Source organism: Cupressus sempervirens, chromosome 11 (genome assembly GCF_028749045.1).
Source record: "Cupressus sempervirens isolate cs-2001-9-10 chromosome 11, ASM2874904v1, whole genome shotgun sequence".
Lineage (NCBI taxonomy): Eukaryota > Viridiplantae > Streptophyta > Pinopsida > Cupressales > Cupressaceae > Cupressus > Cupressus sempervirens.
The window spans coordinates 53,669,157-53,696,642 of record NC_143128.1 but is presented as its reverse complement, the minus strand read 5'-3'; the positions used below and the strand labels follow the sequence as shown (position 1 = coordinate 53,696,642).

At 35.3% G+C, this 27,486-nt stretch overlaps 1 long non-coding RNA gene and 1 pseudogene across 1 annotated transcript; both read right to left on the bottom strand.

Moving 5' to 3' along the window:
* Positions 1–633: 633 nt before the first annotated feature.
* LOC149528205 (uncharacterized) lies at positions 634–24,102 on the bottom strand. Its single transcript, XR_016359067.1, has 2 exons — positions 23,444–24,102; positions 634–1,133 (listed from the first exon to the last, which is right to left on the bottom strand). It is a non-coding gene; the product is annotated as an uncharacterized LOC149528205 (long non-coding RNA).
* Positions 24,103–24,503: 401 nt separating this feature from the next.
* Positions 24,504–26,681, bottom strand: LOC149528204 (receptor-like protein 7; annotated as a pseudogene).
* Positions 26,682–27,486: the final 805 nt, after the last annotated feature.

Sequence of the window (27,486 nt, the reverse complement as noted above, 5' to 3'; positions counted from 1 at the left end):
TTAAAATTCAAATTTATGTGCTTATTCTTCTATAGTTGCTTAGTTGCATCAGATATAAAATGAAAGGTGAGGATCTTTCATCGACATTTATATATTCAGAAGGTAATCTTTGTAAGATGACGATCTTACAAATGATAGCGATGTTATTATGACAATTTTGTTCTAGATATGTCAGAAATCATTGATAACAAATGTATTATGATTACTCTAGATATTATCTTGAACAATAAGAGATCATAATATATGTTTTGATAGTGTTCATAACATTGTGATTGTAGTTATTTGACAAGTCACTATTTCAGCATGTTAAAGTCAGATAATGTGTTGTATATAGATATCCTTGATACTGATATCTCATAATTTTTTTTGTCACTTCTCCCTTGCTAAGAAGGTGTGCTGAAGTATAGCATCAGTCGAAGTGATGTACTCCTTATATTGAGTACTTTTATTCATGATTTACATGAACATTTTTTTATGTCTTATATTATTGATAAGAACAACACACACACACACACACATTCTATTTATTCATAAATGACTTTACTTAACTAATCAGACTCTTATCATAAGAAGAGACTATTATGTTATTGGGGTTCCTAAATTTATTTTTTATTACCACTAATTGATCATTGGTTGAGAAGCAAACTAAATGTATTTGTTTATACACTGAATGGTGATCAGTTATGTCCTCGTAGGGACATGACTTTGTACATATTTAACATGGAGCGATTGATGGAGTTTGATATCAATAAAAAAGAATACTCAAACTCAATGATCACTCTCCTACAAACAAGAATATTTATCAAGCCGTGCTCATCCATTCTACATCACTAGTCAAGTTCGAAAGATCTACACTAGAACTACACATTATATATACAACCATTGGTAAGTAAATCTAAACTAGTTCAATCTACAATAATAGTTTGTGTCTCTGTTAGAGATCCTACTTTCACACTCTTCATATTCGGATTCAATGATCTCCCAAAAATATTCCCTAATCAAAACGGTCTTCATCTTGATTGACCAATATTGGTAATCAACTCCATCAAACTTTGAGATATGAAAATTGTTTGCCATGCTATTACCTTTCAAAAATCTTCAACTCTGATACCAAATGCTGAAACTAAAAACACCTAAAACAACCATAAATACAACAACAACACCCAAACAATATAAAAAATAAAAATAAACAAGAACTTTGTTTCATAACAGTGTAAGCTCTGTAGAAAATATTTTTTATTGCAACATTCATCACAAAAACTAAATGAATTCCACTAAAATATAAAACCAAGAAAGGATTTTCTATGGTGGATGAACTTAACTAGAGTGCTAGTAAGAACAATTTACATCATAATAAACTACTCTTTATTGCATGCTAATAGAAAAAAAAAAAGCTACGATGGAATAGGGAACAATGACTGCATTAAAAAAAGATGAAATTGGAGCTTGAATAGAAAAATACGGTGATGATGGAGTTGGAGTGGAGTTATCAATGCGGTGGAAATGATGAGGTTGGAGCTATCACCAGTGTTAATCTTCAACTCAAACACAAACCCCAATGAAGTAGCCAAATCTTGAGAAAACACCCCAACCCTGACTGTAAGGCCCACCCTCATATCCTATTATAAATCTTAAGGAATGAATGTGATTAGGAGATAAATTAAGTTATGATTGACATTTTCACTATTAATAAGGATTTATGAGATTCTTTTGGAGACTGATCTAGATTTTAGATTATCATAATGTCGATACCCTATCTAATAACAATAGGTCAATAAGAATCTACCACATGAATATGAGATTCAAAATGTTCAAGAGAAGAACCTAGTCACGAGATATTATGGATGATCTACTGGGCAATTAGGAAAGATAAAATAACATTCATTCTACTAAGAACAACTTTGAGCATAGGCTATGATGACTATAAGACATATGGATATGGTTAGAAATTGGTTCTAACTTATTATGACATAATTATTGAAACATTCTATCAGTCTGAGGGTTAACCCTAGGAAATCACACAAACCGTTCATAAGGTGATAAAGGGATATTGCTAGGAACGTCACTACACTTAACTTGATTGAAAGGTACTAGTTACCTAGCCTGCACATTAGCAATTTTCACTTAGGACATGTATGTTAAGACTCATTTTATATGTTTTCATGATTTACTAAAGAGGGCTTAGAGTTTCATTGAAAGAGTTGGGGGATGATAATGAGTTATATTAAGAAAGATCATTGTTGATACACATATTTGATATTTCAATGTTTTGAATATTTTATGAGGATTATTAGATGGAAGTTGATTGTATATGTTATGCAAATTATGTGATATTAGATTATTTTGCATTATCTACATTTGTTGTATATTATTTTTATTGAGCTATTGATGTTTAAATTGAGTGTGCAGGAAGAGGAACCATGGAAAATTTAATGGGCAAACAAGGTATAGACACATGTTAAATGACTCTACCAAGGTGAATCTTTGTAAGATTCGTGAACCTTGTTGTGATGTGCTTATTTTGTAAACATGAGATGTATGTGTGTGGTATGTTTTTCATGTGTAGGTTTTGAACGTATCATGTGTGATATTTTAGTGTATTTTGTGTGTGTCACTTGACACTTGTGCTTGTTATGAGAAATAACATGTTATTCGTCAATGGATCATGTGGCCACCTTATTCCATGATAAATGCCTCAATTGAGGAATTTAATTATTGCCTTAGTTAGTAAAAAGAAAAGGTTATCACCTTGGGGAATTTGAAATCTGAATTACCTAGCTTTAGAAGGGTCATAAAGTAACTTTAAGGTAAGTTGTGATTAAAATTAACCATACCCATGTTAGTACTATAGGTTAGGGAGTTATTAATGACCTCTATGGTGTCCAGTGGACCTAGGAGACCCCATGAAAATGACATTCTTCATTGAATCCGAAAATGAGAAGGATATATATAGAGGTATGGCAGAAACGGAAACCCACTTGGCATCTCTCTACCTTTAGAGACTAATAGGGTTTGAAGAAGGAGGGAGCTCTACACAATTATTCATTGCCTTGCTTGGAGGAAGGTTGGTATCATGATCCATGAAGCTTCTTCATTCTGCATGTAGATTAGAAATGGGGTTCTTCATTTCATGATGGAATTGTGGTGTCTTGTGGTGTGTTTGTGAATAGAGCTTTGTTGTGTGTTGCATGTGGGTAGTGTTGTGTGAGTCTTTCTTGACTTTGTTGTTCATGTTATATGTCTTGTGAATTGGGTGTGAGACATCACTCACCCTTGGGAGGGAAGAGATGCCTGGGGTGAAGGGGTTAGTTGGGCTCACACATGGAGTTGAGGAATTCTCCCTTGTGTAGAGATGGTTGTATTTATTCTAAGGAATGTGAATGATCTTGCTCACTTGCTTTTTGGGAGGTACAAGGAGGTATGTAGAAGGGAGAATGTTGATTGCCCTGAAAGGGCATTTTGAGAATGTTGATTGCCCCGAAAGGGCATTTTGATATTGAAAAGATGTGAATTTTGAAGGCTATACAATCCTCCTCATGATGTAGGAGCATCCAGAGGTATAAGGGCAATCCTGTGTCACCCAAAAAAAAATGTACTTAGACTTAGTTTCTGTTTCATGTGTTTTCATTTTTGGACACCCATTTGGGTCAAATAAAAGTTCCAACTCTAACGGTTCCACTATAAGTGTGCTAGAAAATCCTAAAAAAATAGGAGCATGTAATTGGGCCATCATTTTGGTGAACTAGGAGGTGTGAATTAGCCGGATGAATGTAATTGTAATTTAGAGCATTCCAGAAAAAGAATTAGGTCAAAAGGCCCCACGGTTTGAAAGTTATTGCAGTTTTTCAAGTTTTGGAGACCTCCTAAGAATGCTTCAAAGTCAGGTTAGGGGCATTAAATGACCTCAAAAAGGGCTGAAAAATGGGGGAAGAGTGAAGCTTTTCCATAGGGCTATAGAGCACTTCAAGAGCTTTTCGGAAATGTAAACGGTTTGTCAATCTGAGCTACGGTTCAAAAGTTATGCCTCCTAGAAATTCAGTTACCGTTTCTGGATTCTTCTAGATATGCATTGACTTCTAACGCAACTTCTGGAACCTTCTATTTGGTTGGTGGATGCCTACTAGCACTTTCTAGAATGTACTCCTAGTCCTTAACCCTCCGGAGTCTATTTAAGGAGATTTCTAGCATTGTAAAAGGAGTTCGAAGTGGAGTTTGAGAGGAGGTACTGAAAGGAGAAATTATCTCCAGATTTATGCTATTGTAAGCCCTTAGGGAATGTTCTAAAGTTTATTTTCCCTGTACTATTGTACTAGCTTATTTTCTCAGTTAATATAATTTCCCCTTTTCTATTGTGTCCATTCTATTCTTGGGTTGTGTCCCCATCAAGTGGTATCAGAGCTGGTTTTCCTGAGTGTGTAGACAGAGCGCCGACTGTGAGGCAGTTTGCACCAAGATTGTGTTGTTGTGGGTTTGAGTTAAAAAGATGCCTCCACGAAGAGAGTGTGGTGAAAAGGCCAGAGCTATTAATCCTAAGGAGGTTAGAGCCCTCTAAAGGTAGGTACAAGCATTACAAGAGGAGCTCCGTAGAGGAACAATTGTGGCCGCAGGTGATGAAAGTGAAGATGACAATGAAGAAGATGAAATTGGACCAGAAGGGGAATTTGACAGGGAAGTTCTAAATCATGCAGAGGAAAGGCTTTTTAGGGCCATTACTAAGTTTGGGAAAAGACCTACAATTGAAGTGGGTGTATTTTCAGGAAATCTAAAACCAGATGAGTTGATCGATTGGATCAATGAACTGGAAGAATACTTTGAGTATGAGGATATCAGGGACCCAGATAGGGTTAAGTTTGCAAAGGCCAAACTGAAAGGCCATGCCAAAATTTGGTGGCAAGAGGTCCAATTGGAAAGAAACAGAAGAGGAAAGGAGAAGATCACAAGGTGGGATCGCATGGTGGACAAATTGAAGAAGCAGTTCATTCCTATGGACTACGAGCTTGATTTGTTTAAGAAGATGCATGGGTTAAAGCAAGCAGGAAGATCAGTCCAAGAATATACAGAGGAATTTTACAGACTCTTGATTAGAGCGGGGCATGTAGAAGCAAATAAGGAGAAGGTTGCTCGTTATATCAGTGGGTTGCAACCTAGCATCCAGGAGGAATTAAGTCTGGTAAGAATGACCAGCGTTGAAGAGGCATACTAGTTTTCCCTACGAGTTGAAGAGAAAATGAATAAAAGGTTTGAAGGAAGACAAGGAGGGCACGGTCAAGGAGGAAGGGGAAGCGGTAGATCATCTGGAGGCTACAATGAAACCCAAAAGAAAAATGAATATGTGGGTACTAACCAGAGGAATGAGGATTTCAACCGCTCCCATGATCAAGACTTTGGAAATTAGAGAGGAAGAGGTAGAGGACGTGGACAAGGAAGAGGTGGCTTCCATGGTACCTATTTCCATTGCAATGAAGAAGGTCATCGTGCCTTTGAATGCCCTCAACGACAAGGAAGGATAGATAGGAGAGCTGAGGGCCAAGCTAGGGTTGCTCATGTGGATGAAGATGCACAATCATCACATTTAGAGGATGTAGAAAGAGGAGAGACCTTGGTAAATGAAAGAGTCCTACTAAGTGGTGAGATTGAACCAGGACAATGGAGGAGTCTGTTCTGTACCAGATGCAAGTGTGAGGATAAATGTTGTGATGTGATCATTGATGGTGGTAGCACTGATAACTTGGTATCAGAAGAGATGGTCTCTAAGCTAAAGCTCAAGAGGGAGAAACATCCCCAGCCCTATCGGATTGCTTGGGTAAAAGATGATCATAAGGTCCTGATAAGTGAACAATGTTTAGTGAAATTCAAAATTGGGAGTTACCATGATGAAGTTCTCTATGATGTTATTTCGATGGATGTTTGCCATCTATTGTTGGGTAGACCATGGCAGTTTGATAGACATGCAGTACAAGATGGACATGCAAAAACATACTCTCTGACAAAGGATGGAGTTCACCACAAATTGAAGCCCATGAAAAAGGAAGGTGAAAAGGTATGTAGCAGTGCTAGGATTTGTCTTGTTGATGAAAGGAAGTTTTTAGATGGCATGAAACATCAGCATATGTGCTATGCTTTGATTCCTAAAAGAGATAAAGAAGGTAGTAGTGAAATACCACTTGAAGTTTCAAATTTACTAAGGGAATTTGGAGATATTATCTCTGATAATGTTCCAGATTGATTGCCACCAGTAAGGCAAATCAGTCATCATATAGATCTAATTCCAGGAGCTAGTTTGCCTAACAAGGCTGCTCACAGGATGACTCCTGCTGAAATAGAGGAGCTAAATAGATAGGTTCAGGAGCTATTGAGGAAGGGCTTGATCTGAGAGAGCCTGAGTCCATGTGTAGTACCTGTAGTACTTGCACCAAAGAAGGATGGAGAGTGGAGGATGTGTACAGATTCTCGAGCTATGAATAGGATAACCATCAAGTATCGATTTCCTTTGCCAAGGATGGATGATCTTATGGACTGCTTGAGTGGAGCTCAGTACTTCACAAAGATAGATCTCAAGAGTGGCTATCATCAGATACGGATTCGAGAAGGAGATGAGTGGAAAACAGCCTTCAAGACCAAGGAGGGTCTTTATGAGTGGTTAGTCATGCCCTTTGGATTGACGAACGCCCCAAGCACCTTCATGTGGCTCATGAACGAGGTACTTAAGAAGTGCTTGGGAAAATTTGTTATTGTTTATTTGGATGATATTTTAATTTTCAGCAAGACTTTGGAAGAACATTTATTACATATTCGTAGTGTCCTTGAATGGCTAAGGGAAGAGAAACTGTTAATTAATCTGAAGAAGTGTATCTTTGCAAAAAGGGAGTTAGTCTATTTGGGGTTTGTTATATCACCTGAAGGTCTCAAAATGGATCCAGAGAAGGTAAAAGCCATCTTGGAATGGCCTACTCCAAGGTCTGCTACTAAGGTAAGATCATTTCATGGTCTAGTTAGTTTTTACAGGAAGTTTATTAAGAATTTCAGTGCCATATGTGCACCCCTAACTGATACAATAAGAGGGGATAGAAAAGAGTTCAAATGGACTGCAGCAGCTGCGAGAAGTTTTGAATTGCTGAAGAAGAAGGTAATAGAACAACCTGTGTTGGCACTTCCAAATTTTAGAAAGGTTTTCCAGGTGGATTGTGATGCCAGTGGCAGTGCTATTGGGGTTGTATTAAGCCAAGAAGGTAAGCCTATTGCATATTTTAGTGAAAAATTGAATGATGCAAAGAAGAAGTATTTTGTTTATGATCAAGAGTTCTATGCAATAGTTCAGGCCTTAAAGAAATGGAGGCATTATGTATTGCCAAAGGAAATTTTTTTGTATACTGATCATCAGACATTACAGTACCTAAATAGCCAAGGTAAATTGAATCAGAGGCATATGAAGTGGGTAGAGTTCTTGCAGAGCTATACATTTGTGTTGAAGCATAGAAGTGGAAAATCTAACAAGGTTGCAGATGCACTAAGTAGGAGACAGTTGTTGCTTACAGTAATGCAGGTTGAAGTAGTTGGGTTTGATGAACTCAAGAATTTGTACCCCGAGGATCCTGATTTTGTTGAAGCATGGAAAGCTTGTAAAGAACCTGTTGTTGTAGATAGAACCAAGTGGTTAGACTATTTGATTCAGGATGGCATGTTGTTCAAGGGTAGTCAATTGTGCATTCCAAGGAGTTCCATGAGGGAAAATCTGATTAAGGAGAAACATAGTGGAGGGATGGCAGGACATTTTGGTCGAGATAAGACCATTTCCATTCTTAGAGAACATTATTTTTGGCCTCAAATTTCACAAGATGTGAAGAAGTTTGTACAGAGTTGCCAGGTTTGTCAAATTGCCAAGGGGTTTAGTCACAATACTGGCCTATATCAGCCATTGCCTGTTCCATCAAGGCCATGGGAGGACATAAGTATGGATTTTGTTCTTGGATTGCCAAGGACACAAAGGGGTAATGAATCAATATTCGTGGTGGTTGATAGGTTCTCCAAAATGGCACATTTCATTCCATGCCACAAAACTCATGATGATGTCCATATTGCAGACTTGTTTTTCAAAGAGGTGGTAAGACTACATGGTCTTCCAAGGAGTATAGTTTCTGACAGAGATACTAAATTTGTGGGGTATTTCTAGAGGACATTGTGGAAAAAGTTGAGAACAGACCTAAAATTCAGTTCCATGCATCACCCATAAACTGACGGCCAAACAGAAGTGGTAAACAGAAGTCTGGGCAATTTGCTGAGATGTTTAGTTGGGGATAAGCCCAAGGGATGGGATTTGATTCTACCACAAGCAGAGTTTGCTTACAATAACTCTATAAATAAGAGTACTGGAAAATCACCATTCCAAATTGTATATGGGAATAGCCCAAGGACTGCACCAAAATTGAGGAAGATAGAGCAAGGGGAGAGAACAAGTGCTGAAGCGGAAGAATTTGCTGAACATATCAAGCGTCTACATGAGGAGGTTCAGGCACACATTACCAAGATGAATCAATAGTATAAAGCTAGGGCTGATCAGAGGAGAAGACATAAGGAATTCCAAGTAGGGGATCTAGTCATGGTGCACTTATGAAAAGAAAGATTTCCAGCCAGTACTTACAACAAGCTGAAAATGAAGAAATTTGGCCCCTGCAAAATTTTGAAGAAACATGACTTAGGAAATGCATATGAAGTGGAGTTGCCAAATGGTATTCACATTTCTCCCATTTTCAACATTGCAGATTTAACAGAGTATCATGATGATGGTGTAGATGAGGAGCTGGTGTTAGAGCCATGTCCAATTCCTTCTTCTAAGAAGGAGGAGATAGAAGACATTCTAGATCATCGTGTGCGTAGGAGTACCAGAAACAGGCAGTATGAAGAGTATTTGGTCAAATGGAAAGGACGACCGATCAAGGACTCAACTTGGATTTCAACAGTTGAGGTTTCCCATTTGGGATTTCCTCTACCATTCATAAAGTGACAGGGTCACTTTTCAATCTACCCTGGGTGTCTAATGCAAGAGCATCCAGAGGTATAAGGGCAATCCTGTGTCACCCAAAAAAAAATGTACTTAGACTTAGTTTTTGTTTCCTGTGTTTTCATTTTTGGACACCCATTTGGGTCAAATAAAGGTTCCAACTCTCATAGTTCCACTATTAGTGTGCTAGAAAATTCTGAAAAAATAGGAGCATGTAATTGGGCCATCATTTTGGTGAACTAGGAGGTGTGAATTGGCCAGATGAATGTAATTCTAATTTAGAGCATTCCAGAAAAAGAATCAGGTCAAAAGGCCCCACGATTTGAAAGTTATTGCAGTTTTTTAAGTTTTGGAGACCTCCTAAGAATGCTTCAAAGTCAGGTTAGGGGCATTAAATGACCTTGAAAAGGGCTAAAAAATGGGGGACGAGTGAAGCCTATCCACAGGGCTATAGAGCACTTCGAGAGCTTTTCGAAAATGTAAACGGTTCGTCAATCGGAGCTACGGTTCAAAAGTTATGCCTCCCAAAAATTCAGTTACCGTTTTTGGATTCTTCTAGATTTGCACCAACTTCTAACGCAGCTTCTGGAACCTTCTATTTGGTCGGTGGATGTCTACTAGCACTTTCTAGAATGTACTCCTAGTCCTTAACCCTCTGGGGTCTATTTAAGGAGATTTCTTGCATTGTAAAAGGAGTTCGAAGTGGAGTTTGAGAGGAGGTACTGAAAGGAGAAATTATCTCCAAATTTATGCTATTGTAAGCTCTTAGGGCATGTTCTGAAGTTTATTTTCCCTGTACTGTTGTACTAGCTTATTTTCTCAGTTAATATAATTTCCCCTTTTCTGTTGTGTCCATTATGTTCTTGGGTTGTGTCCCCATCACCTCATGAGGAGAGCCCACCTTCACCCTGTACTAGATTCATTTGTTGGATCTTTGTGCATAACCTTGGGTGGGATGTGTTGTGATGTCTTGTGTTAAATCCGGTCTTATTGTTGTGTATTTACATGGCATGGGATTGTGATGAATGCAACCGTTTATGCCTTGTTTCCCCGAGCTCGATGGGTGGCCTCCTTGAGGCCTAGGTTGGGAGGTGAGCCTCCATGGTTTCCATTTTGCTTCTCTTGTGTAGGAAAGGATTTGAAGGGTTTTGGAAGCTTGATGTTATGAAGTCTTTTTCTACATAAAGGGAGGCTCATTATTATTGTATTGTAATGAAGGGATAAACTCCACTTATTATGTAAAGGAAATTGTATTGTGAGGGCGGTGTGTTTGTCTCCATATCATGTGAAGCATTATGTATTATAAGAGTTATAGTGATTTTTTGTAATCCTAGTGTCCATAGAAAGAGAGAGATTTGATTAATGCATGACAGGAAATGGACTTTCTTTTGTATGTTCAAGTTGATGATTTTCTCACTTCAATACTTTTATGATGTTGATTCCTTAACAATTCTTGAATTAGAATGTGCTAAGGAAAGAAATTTTGTATCATAATTTACCTTGAAACAAAAAATGAACTTAATACTATCATTTGATACTTTTATCTCCAATTACATGCGAATAAATGAATAGCTTGATGTTTAGTGCTGAAATCCAGTTGATATGAAAGTGTTGGTAATAATATTGGTAGAAAGCATATATTATGAAAAAGAATGGAATGCAATGTAATTTTAGTTTCCAAATATTCATGAGTTCTTTTTGTAAATAGATTTAGTTAAAACATGATCACTGCATCATAATAGTTGTTGTTAGAATAAAAAATGATAGTGCACAATACGTTGATATACTAGCACCAAATCAACTTAAGCAATCATAGGGATTTCATGAAAAGAGTTAGACAAATAAGATAAGTTCAAATAAGACTTGTAGGTGTAAATTTATTCTCTGGAAAATGTATGACAAATCAAATAATGTTCATTGTATTATAGTCCATTAAAAAAACAGCCCCTTGATTATAATACTAATATATTGGAATATTGATGAGTTAGGAAGGAAAAAGGTTCATTTCAAAAAAAAAACTTCCATTTAATAATGTCAGATGGAGATATGAAAGGATGATGACCTCTACCTATGATAAGACCCACACAAATAAATATATATATATATATATATATATATATATATATATATATATATATATATATATATATATATATATATATATATATATATATATATATATATATATATAAACAAATATTTATGATGGAAAGAATTATCAAGGGAGAAACATTAATGAATGAATGACAGACCACTTATTTTATTATTCCACCCAAACTAATTAGGCCCTGCCCACGTACCCTCCTCTCTTTCCAAGTAAGACTAAAAGCACTATATACATTTCAAGCATTTAATACAGTAATGATGGTGGAATGTTCTTCTAGGCGACCAAGTAGGAGTTGCTTGGAAAATTCTTGCAGGCATTTATTATGGGCTCTGACTCAAGTCAGACTTCTCCTTCCTTACACCTAGAAATAAATATGGCAGCAAGTGGTTGTCATTTCCAAAAGAAAATTGGCCTACCCACGTATGGTAAAGTGGGGAGAGTTTCAAGGGTTCACCTTTAAAATAATGAGCTAGCTTTGCCTTAAAAAGGAGCCATCCTTATGTATTTAATGCAATTATGAGACCCTTCATGCCTATTTAGGAGTAGGTACACGTGGATAGGAAGGGCTGCTCCTTTATTAATAATATAGCAGCAGCAACAAGGTTATTATTTGATTACTTTTTATGCAAAACTACTAAGATATAAATATACTTCGTTGTCATTCCTTCCTTTAAATCTAAAAATATATATATATATATATATATATATATATATATGAATATTTTATGAGTAGGATAGTACACTTAAAATATGATAAGGTCTGTTATAATTATGTTGTGCTAGAATAATGGACTTGCATGCTTAAGTTAGCTTTTTTTTAAAGTTTCAAGATGTTATAGTAATAAGAATATTGGATAAAATGAGAATAAAGTATAGTTATAAATGTAATAGAATAAATTAGAAAAAAATGCTTATTTATAATCTATTGCACATTATTAACAATTTTAACAATTTTAATTTATTGAGCCTAAGATGAACATGCAACAATGATGTTGGAATCCAAATGTTATAGTGAACTTTATACAAGCAATGCAATGTATAGATATAACCTTGATAATGTAAAGACATGTATTATTTAAAGTTTTAATTATAGATATACTTAGAGGAATTGTAGGGATGATTGACAATTTAAGCGGAGTAGATACTAATTTTAAGATTTAGTTATGTTATAATGTATTATGATTTTAGATACTTTAAAAACATTCTACTTATATATATATACATGTGTGTGTGTGTGTGTGTGTGTGTGTGTGTGTGTGTGTGTGTGTGTGTGTGTACACATATATGTGTGTGTATATATACATGTGTGTGTGTGTGTGTGTGTGTGTGTGTGTGTGTGTGTGTGTGTGTGTTGTTATTATTATTAATTGCTTAGACAGTATGGGAAACATTAAACCTGACAATAGTATTTTAATGATAATTGAGGATTAATTGCAATGTAATAACACTAGCTTATATGATGTAATAGTAAACTAATGAATAAAGAGTATATATTAGAAGTAAGGGTAGTTTCCAACTATTAGTAATAAGATTAATACTTTGAATATTAACCAGAATGAAATTATTAAATAGGGAAAACTCCAATAGTAATGGTATTATAATAATCAGATAATGAAACTCTTATGCACCTCATCCTTGAGATCTTCACTTGTACCCTGATCCAATTTGGGATTACACTTGCACATCATTGTGCTTCATATTAGGGCTTGTTCCCATGGCATCTCAATGTAGTAGTTTTCTAGGCGTAGCAACCGTGTATTCGCTCTTGAGATCTTGAATTCATAATCCCAGTAAGATAGTTTTGTTCCTTCACCTCACTTCTTCAAGTCTAAGTTATAGTAGACTAAGACTTTATTTTACCTTCAGGTTTCAAAAAAAAAAAAAAATAGTCCTGTTTTTGCCTCGTAGGATTGTGGCATGACACAGACCATGCAACCAACTAAGAAACAACAAAAATGCCCACCTCCAAAACACATAATCAAATTTGAATACCACTAAGCCAATAGTTAGGCCAAAATACAACAACACCCTAATCTTGGAAGAAGAAAAAAACTACTGGATATGATACCCAAAACAAAGACTATTCTTCCATCATAGTTAAATACACATCATCATTCAGATCTAGGTTTGGAAGATTATGAACCCAAGAAGACGAGACGACTTAATTGGAAACCACTAGAGGCACCATCAAATCTTGAAGATCAAGTTCATAGACATCCTCCAAATCCATTCCCCATGACATGACCACACCAATATTGGTGTCCAAATCACAAACAAATGGAGAAAAAGATGCTCATCACCATGTTCGAAGATCACACTGAAAATCTATGAAACCTATGAAAGAATCCGCCTAATCAATGGAGCACTAAGATGTTACAAACTAGGGTTGTCATTGCACCAAAAGATCGACCTGTCAATGCTTGATACAACCACTAGACTTATAGAACATAGGAGGTGGTTAAACCATGTCACAAATCTTAAAGGGGAACATTGGCAGTTAGTCCAACAATCCCCCCCTCGGCATTACTTGAGGAGATTCAAACTTGTGACCAAGCTCTGATACCACTTGTTACAAACTAGGGTTGTCATTACACCAAAAAATTGACCTGTTAATGCTCAATACAACCACTAAAATTATAGAACATAAGAGGCAATTAAGCCATGTCACAAATCTTGAAGAGTAACATTGGTGATTAGTCCAACATAAGAACCCTTCAATTTCTGGCAATAAAACCCAGTGTATGCTCCATATCCCAATTTTGAAAAGTAAGTTTAATGCTGTCAAACACCAAGATAGACAATGGCTTCTTTAGTAGCAACTTCTGTGAAAAGATTCCCACCACGAAGCCAATATCTTTCTAAAGATTGTATTTCAACAATTTAGCTCTGAACACCTCATCTAAAACCTAGTAAAAAACACCTCTTATAAGCATTCATGAAGAAGTGATGATTTTGGGTGATATCATAAGCGTTAGAGACAAATATAGAAAATATTTGCCAAGGAAATAGTCATGTTAGGAAATAAGAGACAACACTTCTTCATCTATAATCTCACGAAAAACCATTCTGCAAATAAGACAAGATGTATTAAAATAATTCCCCATCTCTTCATCAGACACATTTTCAAACACTAGATCACAATCTTGCAGAATAGATTCCATTTGGTTTCTAATGAAGACACAACAACCCCTACAATTTTGCATTAAAACCCTATCATTCCTTGTTACATAAACAAATGAAGAGTCGACAAAACTCATCTTAAAATTGTAGATGAACATGTACAAATACTGAAGAGAGAAAATTTATTGATATGCAATAAAACCCACTTCAATTTTGGCTAAGGCATACACAAGTTGAAAATATCCCTTACTAAAAACATAATCTCCCACATTTAAAATATCCTGTAGATTTCTCATGGGATTACCTATGGAATCGGGTGAGATTACTATAAAAAAATAGAAAAAGTACCCCAAACAATCTTATCACTCACCATTGTTGCCTTTTCCATGTTTTTCTCTGAGAATGATTTGTACTACTTCCACTAAATGTGGCATTTTACCGCTTCAAACAAGGACACAATTGAATGAATATCAAATGGCACACAAATGCAATAAGGGGATCATAAAAAGGAAATGACACATCAGCATGAAATATCAATGCCATGGACAAGAATAATGATTGGTCGACATGAGCATATAACCAACGTGGACACCAAAGTGTAGATGTCGAAAATACAAATGACTGACAAAAACATTAGAATTGTGAATCATAAAAAGATGAAACCCAAACTCTGGCTTGACCAAAGGAATATAGTCTTCAAGCACTTGAATGAAAACCGGGCCACCCAAGAAAATATTCAGACTATGCCAGTATGATTTTGAGAGGAATAATCAAAAAATAGGAAGGAGAAAGTTGATAGACAAAGGAACCTTAATATCTACAATTTGAAATATTGAAGGAAACAACTTGGGTCAATTTGAATTATTAACCATAATTACTGATGCATAATTGATTGCAAAATTTGCCAAATGATCACCTAATGAATTCGCTCCCATGTATGTGTGAGAAATTACATAAGAACTAAACTTATACAAAAGTGACCAATATTGATTAAGTATATAGTGTAATTTCTAGTTTTGGCAAGATCTTTTTTGGATAACATGCATAATGAGTTGAGAATCACCCTCAATATGTTATTCTGAAATACCCAATTAAAAAGCATTTCAAATACCATAGAAAATAGCAAATGCTTCAGCTTGATTATTGATTCTTGACAAAAGTGGTATAGCCTTGAACCAAATTAACCTTCCCTAAAAATATCTTAAATATAATCCTACCCCTCATAACCTCGGAGGCCCCATAAAACGTAAGCTTAACCATAGGGAATAGAGGACTACGCCATCAAATCTCTTTTCTATTCACTTTCATCTTAGGAGGAATATAATAAAACATAGGAATTCTAACACCCGACCAAATCTTGAGAATTTCACTATCCCATGAAGAAAATTGTTTGTTACTTGCAACATTATTGATTGTGAATGCATTTAAGGATTCAGCTATAGAAGAAACCATTCAAGCCTAAACAATCTCAATAGGAGAAGACACCTTGTGAAATATTCTCTTATTCCTCTCCCACCAAATAGAGTATATGAATGTGGCAGAAATGATTTCCCACAATTTGGAAAATAATGAGTTTGAGTATAGGGTCAAGAAAGATTGCAATAGATCCCAAAGATTAGAAGGAATGAGAGACATATAACATAATTTGCCAAATATGAAGCACCGAAACTCGTAAGCAAAAGGACAAAGCATAAAAAAATGATCTACATCTTCAGAAGCCATACCAAACATGACACACTTCATAGAATTAGTAATCTTTAATTTATGTAATCTATCTCCAGTTAGAACACGATGTTTCAATACCATCCAAGTAAATGTGTCCACCCTTGGAGGAATACCATTATTCCAACAAAACTTATAAGCACTTTGTGAACCAATTTGATAATCTTGAGCTTGAAGGGCCAGAGAACTAACCTTAATTTAATATTGTCTAGTATTAGATGGAAGCCAAATTACCTTATTAGGTTGCACAGAGGGGTAAACAACTCTATTATCCAACATACTTTTGAACAAGAACTTACTCACTTGGTCAATAGGAAGAAGATTAGGATCCTTCTACGCAACCTTTCCCAAAATAATATCCACATGATCAACATAATGAACCAATTGTGTACCCCAAAGTTTAGAAATCATCTCATATATTTGAAGGAACTTAGCATCATGAATTAGAGGAAAAAACCCATTCCAAGAATCCAACTAGAACGAAACATCCTCTTCATTATGAACTTCCCAAGAAATGTATTCTATAATTAGATGACGAGATGATATCATAAAATCCCACATTTGTGAGCCTTTTCATGACTTAGCAATTGCAGACACTCTTATGGGATTCATGGAATCTAAATATTTAGTGTGGATCATTCTACACCATGGCATATTTGGTTTAGAGTATAATTGCCAAACCAATTTGGCACCAAATTAAAGCCATATTTCTTCTTGCAATGTCATGTAATCCTAAACCCCCACATTGTTTATTAAATGTCATCCCATCAAGTGATATCAATGGAATCCTTTTTTTCATTTAGATTATTATTCCAAAGGAAGTTATTGATAACTTTTTCAATCTGCTTAACGATGGATTTAGGTGCCTTTAAAATAGCAAAGAAATAGTTTGGTATCAACGCAATAATTCATTTTACCAATGTTAACTTTCTAGCAAATGACAACCATTTGACTTTCCAATTGGAAATTCTTGCTTTCAATATTTCAATAACACCAAACCAATATTGCTTCTTATTAGAACCCTGAAATAATGGAATGCCCAAATACGAGCTAGATAAATTACTCATAACAATGTAAAATTGCATCTTTAACTTTGGGATTTGTATTGAAGAAAAAGATTGATGACTTCACATGATTTATATGTTGATTCGAAGCTTTTGATATAAGTTAAGCATCTTTTTGACTTGACGGATCTCCATGATGTAAGCTCTACAAAAAGTAAGGTGTCATCCGCAAAAAGCAAATGTGTAGATACTAGATATGAATTTGGTAATGAAATAACTTGTCACAACCCTTGGAGATTGGATGCTATAATAGTTTGACTCAAATTTTCCGCCATAACAATAAATTAAAAAGGAGATAGAAACCCCCCTGCCTAACTCCTTGAGATGCATTAAACTTACCACACAAAGAACCATTGATAAGGACATATAAATTAGCCCCCCTTGGGAAAGCTGAAACCCACTTATACCATTTTCTATAATAACCAAATCTCAGCATACCCTTTGATAAAAAAATTCCAATTAACTCTATCATACGCTTTCATCATTTCCAATTTAATAATAGAAGATTATTTTGCTTGTTAGTGTAGGACTTCATGAGCTATGAGGGCACCATTCATAGTCTCTCTTCTTGACACAAAGCCTCCTTGCCAAGGTGAGATAATTCCTAAAATTAGACCTTGAACCCTAAAATATAAAGCTTTTGGATTTTTTTCTATAAATCACATTACAAAGTGAAATTGGTTGGAAATCTGCAAATGTCTTTGGGTTATTCATTTTTGGAAGCAAGGTAATATTTGTGTCATTAAAATGGGATAATATAGCACCACTCTTCCTAGGCTCTTTCATAGCCAACATAATATCACACCCAATGAAATCTCAAGCTTTTGGAAAAAAATTGTCACATCCCAAATTTTGGCCCAATTTTGAATGTCCTTTATAGTGTTTGTTAAATTTTTGGAGTTCATTGAGGACGATGAAACACAAGGGGGAGGGTATGTTACATCCCAATTTTTGGCTTAATTTAGAAATGTTGATATAGCCATTGGGATTTCATGTGAACCTAGTTGATAGGTAAAATTAGTTATGATCATGTGAAAAGGTAAGATGGTTCATCATTATAATTTCATATGAAGATGACATGTTGGTTAATTGTTATGATGTTATTATATTGTTATCTTGAAATCTTGAGAAGTTGAAGTGATATGGTCGTTAGCCGTTGTGAAGGTTAATGAGTAATAAATTGTTTTAGTAATTGTGATTATATTGAGGAATACAATTTTATCATGGAAAATGTCTTTCCTTGTTTAAGCACATTGAAAGGGGGAAGCATTGCTAGGAAGGAATTGGACATGGAGCATCACCTACCATTGAGCAAATAAGCAAGAGCACTAAACCACCACTACCAAGGAAAAATGAGTAGGCAAGCAATTTTATACTAGGGGACAACCATGAGCTAACTAGTTAGTTCATAACACTTATAAATTGAAGAAAAACACTAAACATTAAATTAATAAGACATGCTTTTACCTTTTTATTTGAGATTATTGTGGAGCCTTCTATTATGCTTTAAATACTGACACCATGGTATCAGGATACCTATACTTGAACGCGTGCGTGCGCTTGTGCATGTGCGTGCGCTTGTGCATGTGCGTGCACTTGTGCGTGTGCATGCACACTTAAATCAATACAATGTTACAAAAGAAAAAAATGATTAAATTTATGCACATGTATGCATGTGTACATACAAATAGAGGTGGCATAGATACCTTTTTCATTACCATTAATATTGTTCTCAGCTGATTTTGAGTGATTTCCTATCTTTTCATCAGGCTTATATTTCTTAATGTTCTTTTTAAATATTTAAACTGATGGAGTTTATTTATTTTTGAGCCAATGGAAATGTAAATTTTTTGGAACTGAGCCTAGCTATGTCCACCACCTTGGCCTTTCTTGTAATCGAGCATGCATTTGCAGATTATTTTATATATATTTTCTCGTCATAACTTTGTGAGCATTCTTCCATATCCAGCTCTACAATTCATTCATTCTTATGGCAATAATTATAAGCCATAAACTATGAGCACTATAGTTAGTATTGTGTACAAGCTCCATATGTTTCAAGAGCCAAGCATTGTGGTTCTAGACTTGCCAAGCCCATTTCATCATCCAACTTTTACAAAGTTTCACTTCTGTCTATCAAACAAGGATAACAATCTATATTCGCACAATGAAACACACATCTTTCTAGCATTACAGTAAGGTTATGCATTACATTATTCCTTTATTTATGCTACAACAAAAGGATTAAACAATGATATCATAGATATGCACTTCATATGTTGTCAATGTATTATTGCAAGTAATCCACTATGCACATGCTGCTTACTAATTTTGTGATATGATGTTTCAAAGCACCGAAGTACCCTACTATGCAAATTATTAAAATATGCTAGCTTATACAGAGGTGTTGGCAATATGCCTCTGGGATAAGTATAGCATTTGTTACCATGATAAAATTATGTACATGAATATGATATCAGAAATGCAACTAGAAACAAAATTGAAACTTTGTTCAAGGGATCTCCTAGGAAAGCATCTGTAAGGACCAGAATGGTCAATATGACAGGTGGGAAGAGAGAACATCCCTGCATTAGTGAGAGCAAGATGGATCACTAACATATAACGGTAATAAATAACCAAGTCAGCTCATGGTAGTCCAGTGTATAAGTCTTGTTGTTTAGTCAAGTAGTGGGTTGATACTCTAACACTTGGTTGCTTAGTGTATGGACAATAGTGGTCCTAAGCCTAGTTAATGTGGGGTTACTTAAAGGTCCGTGGTTGGGAGGTTAAGCCCTTGGCAATGCTTATCCTCTCTACTAGATGCCAAAGCTTGCACAAGACAAAGATACAATATGCATTCCATATCTTCTGGTAATGGGTATTTTACTTTTATGATATTTGAAATCTCAAGTTGAAGAAATTGTAAGATGGTTAGTATCATTTAATTAGATATTCCCTTCAATGCTTAGAAATCAATTTCCTTTTAAATGCATTAGGAAATCAATTGATTTTACAAATTGATCATGAAATGTAATTGCTTGTATGAGATTGGCTTACTTGATGGTTGTTACAATTATCCTTCATTCATGTGAATAAAAATATAAACGTATCTTCTATTTACTTTTAATTGTCATAATTAGCAATGGGAAAAAGATATGTTACAATGGTTTTGTTTCCCTAAATGGTATTGGTTATTACAATACAATAGTTTAACTTTTGTGCTCTAAGCGGTATATGTGGACTAACCCAGGGTTTTGCAGATGTTTTCCTTGGCAAATTCTAGTTTTAGAATTTAGGGTATTGTAAACTTAAAATTCTCAATTTAGTTTTGTCTGATTATGTCTTCAATTGTTAGTTATGATAATTTAGTAAAATTGATTGTAACCGTCAATCTATTTCACATAAACATGTAAGATAACTATTATAAAGTAACTCTATTTCGATGATATGCTAGTTGTTAGCTAAGGCCTGAAAAAAGGAGATGTTACAATACTCTTGTGAAACTGTCCAGACCAATAGCTTTATCAGCCGATAATGAAAAGACCACATCTGATCTTCTCAAAGGAAAAAGGCTTTAAAAGGTTAAGATTATCTACCTTTTAAACCATTGAAGGAACAATCAGACTTTCCCTTTATATGAGCCAGTAAATTCTAAAAATATTCAACTCCCTCTTGAGCAATTTCCTTACGAGCCAATAATTGATTGCCCATGCATGACTTAAAATTTGAGAAAATGGTTTAATTAGCTTATTTTACACTTGCAGATTAATGAAAAAACTTTATATTTTTGTTGGCTTCTCCCAACCAAAGTCCATGAGATTTCTATTGCCAATAAACTTCTTCCCTAGGACACAGTTCCTCCCATTGGGGTTGTAACTCATTTAGCAATCTTCTTCTTTAGATATCTCAGTTTCATATGTAATTGATACGTCCTGGAGCCTTCAAAGAAAGAGGCATCCAACCACACCATTGCTTAAGCGACTGCAAAAAATTGAGATGTCTAAAACACATTTTCTTGAGCTTAAATGAAGGTTTTTGCACTTGAACAATAGTGTTATCCGTATTAGAGAGCGATATGGAAAAATGATCCGAGGCTAATAACGATAAAATCTCTGAAGATATTGGATAATTTGACAAAAAAACAAACCATGGGAAAGAAGAAACTGATCAAGTCTTACTACAATCTGCATCAAATCTTTCCATCTATTTGTCTAGGTAAAAATCCCATTTGATGAAGGTGCATCAATTAGAGAATTTCTATCATTAAAATTAACAAAATCTGTTATTGTTTTTGCCGGAGGAGAAATAACACCTATTTTGTCCGAAGGCGATGCAATTGTATTACAATCCCCAACAAGAACGGTTTTGTCAGCTTTAATGGAAGAAATTACTTGTTATAAGAGATTCCATAAAGTTGCCTTGTCATTTGTAAAAGTGGGACCACATATATTGAATAGATTAAATTTCAAATCATATCTAGAAATGGCAACTTGTTGCTAGTTTGGCTGATATTGAACTGGGCTATAAGGAACAACATTTAGGATTCCATAAAATGCATAAACCGCCTGATGCCTCCTGTGTTTGAATATGAATAGATTACCACCGATTCCATTTAGCTATTGTATTCCGACATGATTGATCAGAAAGCTTCATTTCTTGTAATAAAACCACATCAGCCCCACTCATATCAATTTGTTTTTTGATATGAGCCCTTTTGTTAGAGGCATTCAAGCCTCTTACATTCCACAAAGTGATCTTCACTGACCCTGAGATCTTGCACTTCTCGTCCTTTTTCTGATACTGATGGTTTTATCTAAAGTAGACTGGACACCCTGATCAATCTGTTCTTTAGTTTTGACAGAATCCAGTTTTTAAGCTCTTTTCTTTGGAGTCTCGATTTGATCCTTACCACTCATAGGGGTTTGATTTAAAGAGTATATTTTGGAATAATCAAAATTTTGTTTTAGTTCCCCTGATGAAGATTGACAGCCATTCTCATTGGCCTCTGCACCATCTGTAATAAGAGGTTGAGACCCATTCTCTTTATCATATGCCTCAATCATAACATCTATAATAATAGATTGACACTCATTCTCTTTATCATCTGAATCAACTATAACAACCTTGCCATCAAGATTATTTGCAAATAGTTTTACTTTTTTCATAATCATTTTCGGTAATTCATCGTCATCCAACTCTGAAAAATCGGAGAACAATGCATTCTAAACACTGTTAGGAGGATAGTCTAGTTCCACTAAGAATTCCTCATAAGAATCACAAAATTGTACAGTTAAAGGCACAGAGGAAGTGTGAACATTTTTATCACAACTTGAAGAGACCACCTGATTTGAATAAGGCATGAAGCCAGCCATTGTGTGACCTGTAATGGCTGGAAATCTAGTTGGTACTAAATCAAAATGTGGAAGTTTCTCAAAATGTTGATCCTGCCGCATATCAATTCTGCTCCTTTTAACTAATTCATCTCCCATACTAACTCCGTGAACAGGTTGATGAGTAAGAGTCAAAAGATTTTCTTCAAAAAAGTTCTTAATGAGAAAGTAAAAGTCTTAGACTTAACAATGGGATTAACAAATAAAGTTGATTTTGAATTGTGCTTAAGAATCCCCTTGTCAACATGCTTGTTATAATTGAAATGAATACCAGCCATACACCCATCTGCATATCTATTGATGGTAAGATCTGTATTAGCATCCAAGTTAAAAGATTGACAAAATCAATCTATTTGATCTCCATTTTGAGAACTAGTTCCTTGATTCAGAGCACCACGTGACTCAAGATTAGGATGATATTTTGACTCACCAATTTCAAGGGCATTATTATTGATTCCAACACACCAGATCTTGGCCTCTTAATACCACACTTAGAAGGCTTATGGCCAGATAAATGATACTTGAAGCCAACGCTTTTAGAGGTTTCAATTAACTGTTCCCAGCTACCCAATTTGGAAACCAATTTGATCCTATCGGACATACTAAGGTTTGTATCAAGCATTACACAGAACCTGACCGAAACATTCTAGTTATCAAAAAAATGTTCATCCTTTTTTTGAAAAATGCCTAATCGGTTGGCCATAATTTCAATAAACTCTCTAGTTCTATGTTCCAAAAGCAATCCTGGAAATTAAATCCAAAATGGAAAAAATCTACTATTAAAACTATCAGCTCTGAAATTAGGGATCCAGGCCTACATGCAAATTCCCAAACCCCTAATAGACCAATATTTAATCTGAAAAACCTTACCACGGGATAGTGGCGAACTAAAAATAACACAATAGATCCCTTGTTCCTTATTAACAAAAAAAACATTTATCAATTCCTCCCATTGATCTTGTAGCAACTTATCTAGGGTTACATGATTAAGAATTGATTTGCATAATTTACAGAACAACCATCTATTTCTAAGATTGTGTACCTGATGTTGAAGTTGAGATTCTATGAGGGTAACCTCCATCTGTCTTTGGTGAAATTGATCTCAAAGTACTTGCTCTGCCTGCATATTATTATGCTGACCCTCTAAATCATGGAGATGACCGGACGATGCTCTATTCTTTGGAAGCCAAAGCAATGTTGTCTTCCCATTTGGATTGAAGGTATGTCTACAAGTCATGATCCCTGCAACAATATCTCGTGGATTTCCATGGCTATTCTACTTTGGCTACTCTCTCAAATCGATCTCTCTCACCCTGCTCGTCAAAATCCCAGTGGCAATATCTACCTCCCTATCATTCGATTTCTCTAGAGGTTGATCGTCTAAATAAATGTCAAATGTGCCCTGCTTTTTAGAAGTTTTGAAGCATTGATTCTTAGAGCCTCTTCGATTTTTATTGCTGCGTGGATTTGCTGGCTGCACCACAGCCCTCTCGCTAGAACTATTTTTACTTGTAGAAATCCTAGGTCTTACAAAATGACTGTTCAGACCACCCGTTGCCTTTGAATGCGCTGGTTGCACAATGGCCCTTTTATAAAAGATCAATTTTTGAGATGCATTATGGGTCAAATACCTATTGCTTCTCTGTTCCCATGGCTCCTGCGGGAATGCTGGAATAAATTGATTCTTAAAACGCCCACGAAACTGCTGCTGCTACTCCCCATATTAAAATAATTTTGCAGAAATATTTATTACAATATTTTGAAAATAATTTTCATAATTTTTTTCATTTTACTCTCATTGAAAAATATTATGATAAGAAAAACAAATATGAATCATGAGCCTAATTAGTATTTCTATGATTAAAAGAACTTTTTTGGCAAATAAGCAGTGGAAGGTAATTGTATGTTTATTGTTACTCGCCTAAGTCAAATGCTGTAACAATTTTAATGGAAGCTCAAATAATACTTTAAAAGTCACAGTAATGTTTTTCCCTATTTGATCATATTTAAAACAAATTATGTCGAGTATATTCAATTTGAAAAATAAGCTGAAAAATCAATTCTGGTTGATAAACAAACAATTATGGTGGATAAATGAACATTCATAGTGTCCTAGTACGTACAAAAGGAAATAGAAACTTCAAAATGTTATCAACTCTTTGAAAGTATTTCTTTCTCCAGCACTCTCTGATTGAAATCAATAACACCGCTATGCTCAAAAAGCCTACCCCAAATGACCATCCTAGTCCAATTTCATACCAAGGAATTTTCTCATTTTCCTCATTATCTTCATCTTCAACATCCTTTACAGGAGGAGGAAAAGAAAATTTCGGCCAATTGCAATTCTTTGGAAGTGGGCATCCTTTCAAATTTGGGTTTCTAGAACATGATGTATTTTCAAATGTGATCATCTGTCCTGCTTGCGGTATGCTTCCTGAGAGATTGTTGTTCGAAATTTTTTGAAATGCCAAAGAGCTCAGAGATTGAAGCTCTAAAGGAATATCTCCTGAAAGTTTGTTTGAAGAAAGATCCAACGTTTCAAGTCGACTCATATTCCCCAAACTAGGTGGAATAATACCGGTGAGATTGTTCATAGATAGGTTTAGAAACATTAACCCCTTCAACTTTCCAAAATCAAGAGGAACATCTCCATTCAATTGATTGCTTGAGAGATCTATGCTAGTGAGTGTGGAAAGAATATATGGGTAGTGCAGTTTTCTACCTTTCGAAGTCATATCTAATCCAAAAGAAAAATTTACAAAACTACCACGCTCATAATATATTTCACTCTGCAGCACATATCCATCCTCTTTTTCCATGGCCATTGCGCTTAAAAATACTATGGTGTGTGGAATAGTACCTGATAAATTGTTGGATGAAAGGTCTAAGAACTGGAGCTGCTTCAGTTGCCCAATTTCTGCGAGAATGTTACCACTAAGCTGATTATGTTTCATCACCAGCACTTGCAGAGATGAGATATTTCCAATTGACTTTGGAAGATTTCCTTTGAATTTGTTATGCCCAATATCAAGTACTTGCAATTCTGTATAATTTGTAAATGAGGGAAGGAAGGTTCCGTTGAGCTGATTATTTCTTATCACCAAGGATTTAATGTTATACGAGACTACGAGCCCTTGTAGCATTTTCCCCTCCATTTTATTACCCCCTGAATTCAAGTCATAAACTAGTGACCCATCTTCAATTAAACACCAAGGAATCATTCCATCCAACCTATTATTTTCAAGATTTAACTTTCCAACAGGCATAGAGGAATTGCACAAGCTTGGAGGAATGTTCCCGGTAAACAAATTGTTATTGAACATCAAAATAATAGGTAACAGAAGATGTAATGGCATATCAACATTTGGGTCTTCCATTATTGGCCACACGGAAGGTATGTATCCAATGAATGCATTGTTAGATACATCCAAGATATTCATTTAAGAATTTGGACCATTTCGAAAAAGGATGCCATGTAGATGATTCTGTGAGATATTTAATTCTGTTAGGGACGATATGACAGGCCATAGCCAAGAGGGAATTTCTCCAACAAGACCATTATTAGCTAATGTGAAGGAATACAGTGAGAACTGAGTTGAAATCCATGGTGGAATTTGGCCATCCATCTGACATGACACAAGTTCTAGCTTAGAGAGCTGGAAATTCAGAATCCAGGATGTACTAATATTTAATGTGCAATTGGATAAATATAAATTCCCTAAATTTGTAAGGTTATGGAAAAAACCCTCCGAAATTGTGATCTCATGGTTTAGTGAGAGACAGAGAATTCCTATAGAAGATGGTAAGGCCCAAGAAGGATTACTCTCATTGAATTTATTACCATGGGCATAAAGTTCAGCAAGTGAGGAAAGCCCTGCAAATGACAAGGGAGGAGCCCCACTCAATTGGTTGAAGGAAACATCCAAGACCTCAAGAAAAGAAAGATTGCCCTAAGTAAATGGAATTTGACCACTCAAATGATTCTCTGAAAGGTAGAGATATCTCGAAGAAGAAAGATTGTTCAGACAATCTAGCAAGCTCCCACTCAGTTGGTTCCCTCTAAGACTAAGTAAAGTGAGATTTGTGAGCATAAAAATGCTAGGGGAAACTACCCCAGTCAATCCATTGTAATCTATAGTTAGAGATTGAAGAAAATGGAGATCTCCCAAACAGAAAGGAAGAGTACCTGTTGTGCCAATGTTCGATATGTCTATAAATGTAAGAAACAGAAGTTTGCACATGCTATCAGATATGACTCCTCCTATTATTCCATTATACATGGTCGGTCCCAAATTTATCTATGATACATGGCTATTCCCATCGCATGTTATGCCATCCCACTCACAGCAGTCTATTTCATTTGTCCATTGAGTACCATAAAGAGTCGCAGGGGAGGTGAAGTTCATGGAAAGAAGAGCTTCAGATTCCTGCTGTGGACATCTACATAAACACCCAAAGGGGTTGGTGAAGAAGGTGATTAGGAAAACAATAATTGTAGTAAACTTGGGTGTAGGCACAGCCATTGCAAGGGTGATAATCATTTTGCAGAGCAAAAGGAAGAAGAACGAAATGGTGATCATCTAGTTGAGTGTATTATACACGGATGACCGTGGTAAAGACGATTATTGCTGAACTTGTAAACCCTCATATGGTCATTGTTCAAACCTGCAATACCGCGTTTTATCAGTCAAGGTTAGGCAGTGGAGAGAAAATCAGGTCACAGGATGCGGTGAACTTCACGCAAGGGGAGTTTTAGCATGAAGCAAGGGATTTGTTTGTCCAAGGGCATTATTTTCATAGAATTTTAACCTCAAATTGATTAGTAATTTCATATATTTTCTAATATCATTTCTTCTATGTAAATATTTTTAATCTTCAAACTTCTCTTTTATAGAATTCAAATATAATTTTGTTGAGAGAGATTTCTAATTCTTTCTTTTTCTTTTTATAGTTCTTAAAAATAGAAAATTATCTATAGATTAGATCAATTAAATTAAATATAAATAGAATGACAATAATATTGCATTGTTTAATTCAACTAAATAAAATATAAGTAAAATGACAATAATATTGTATTGTTTAATT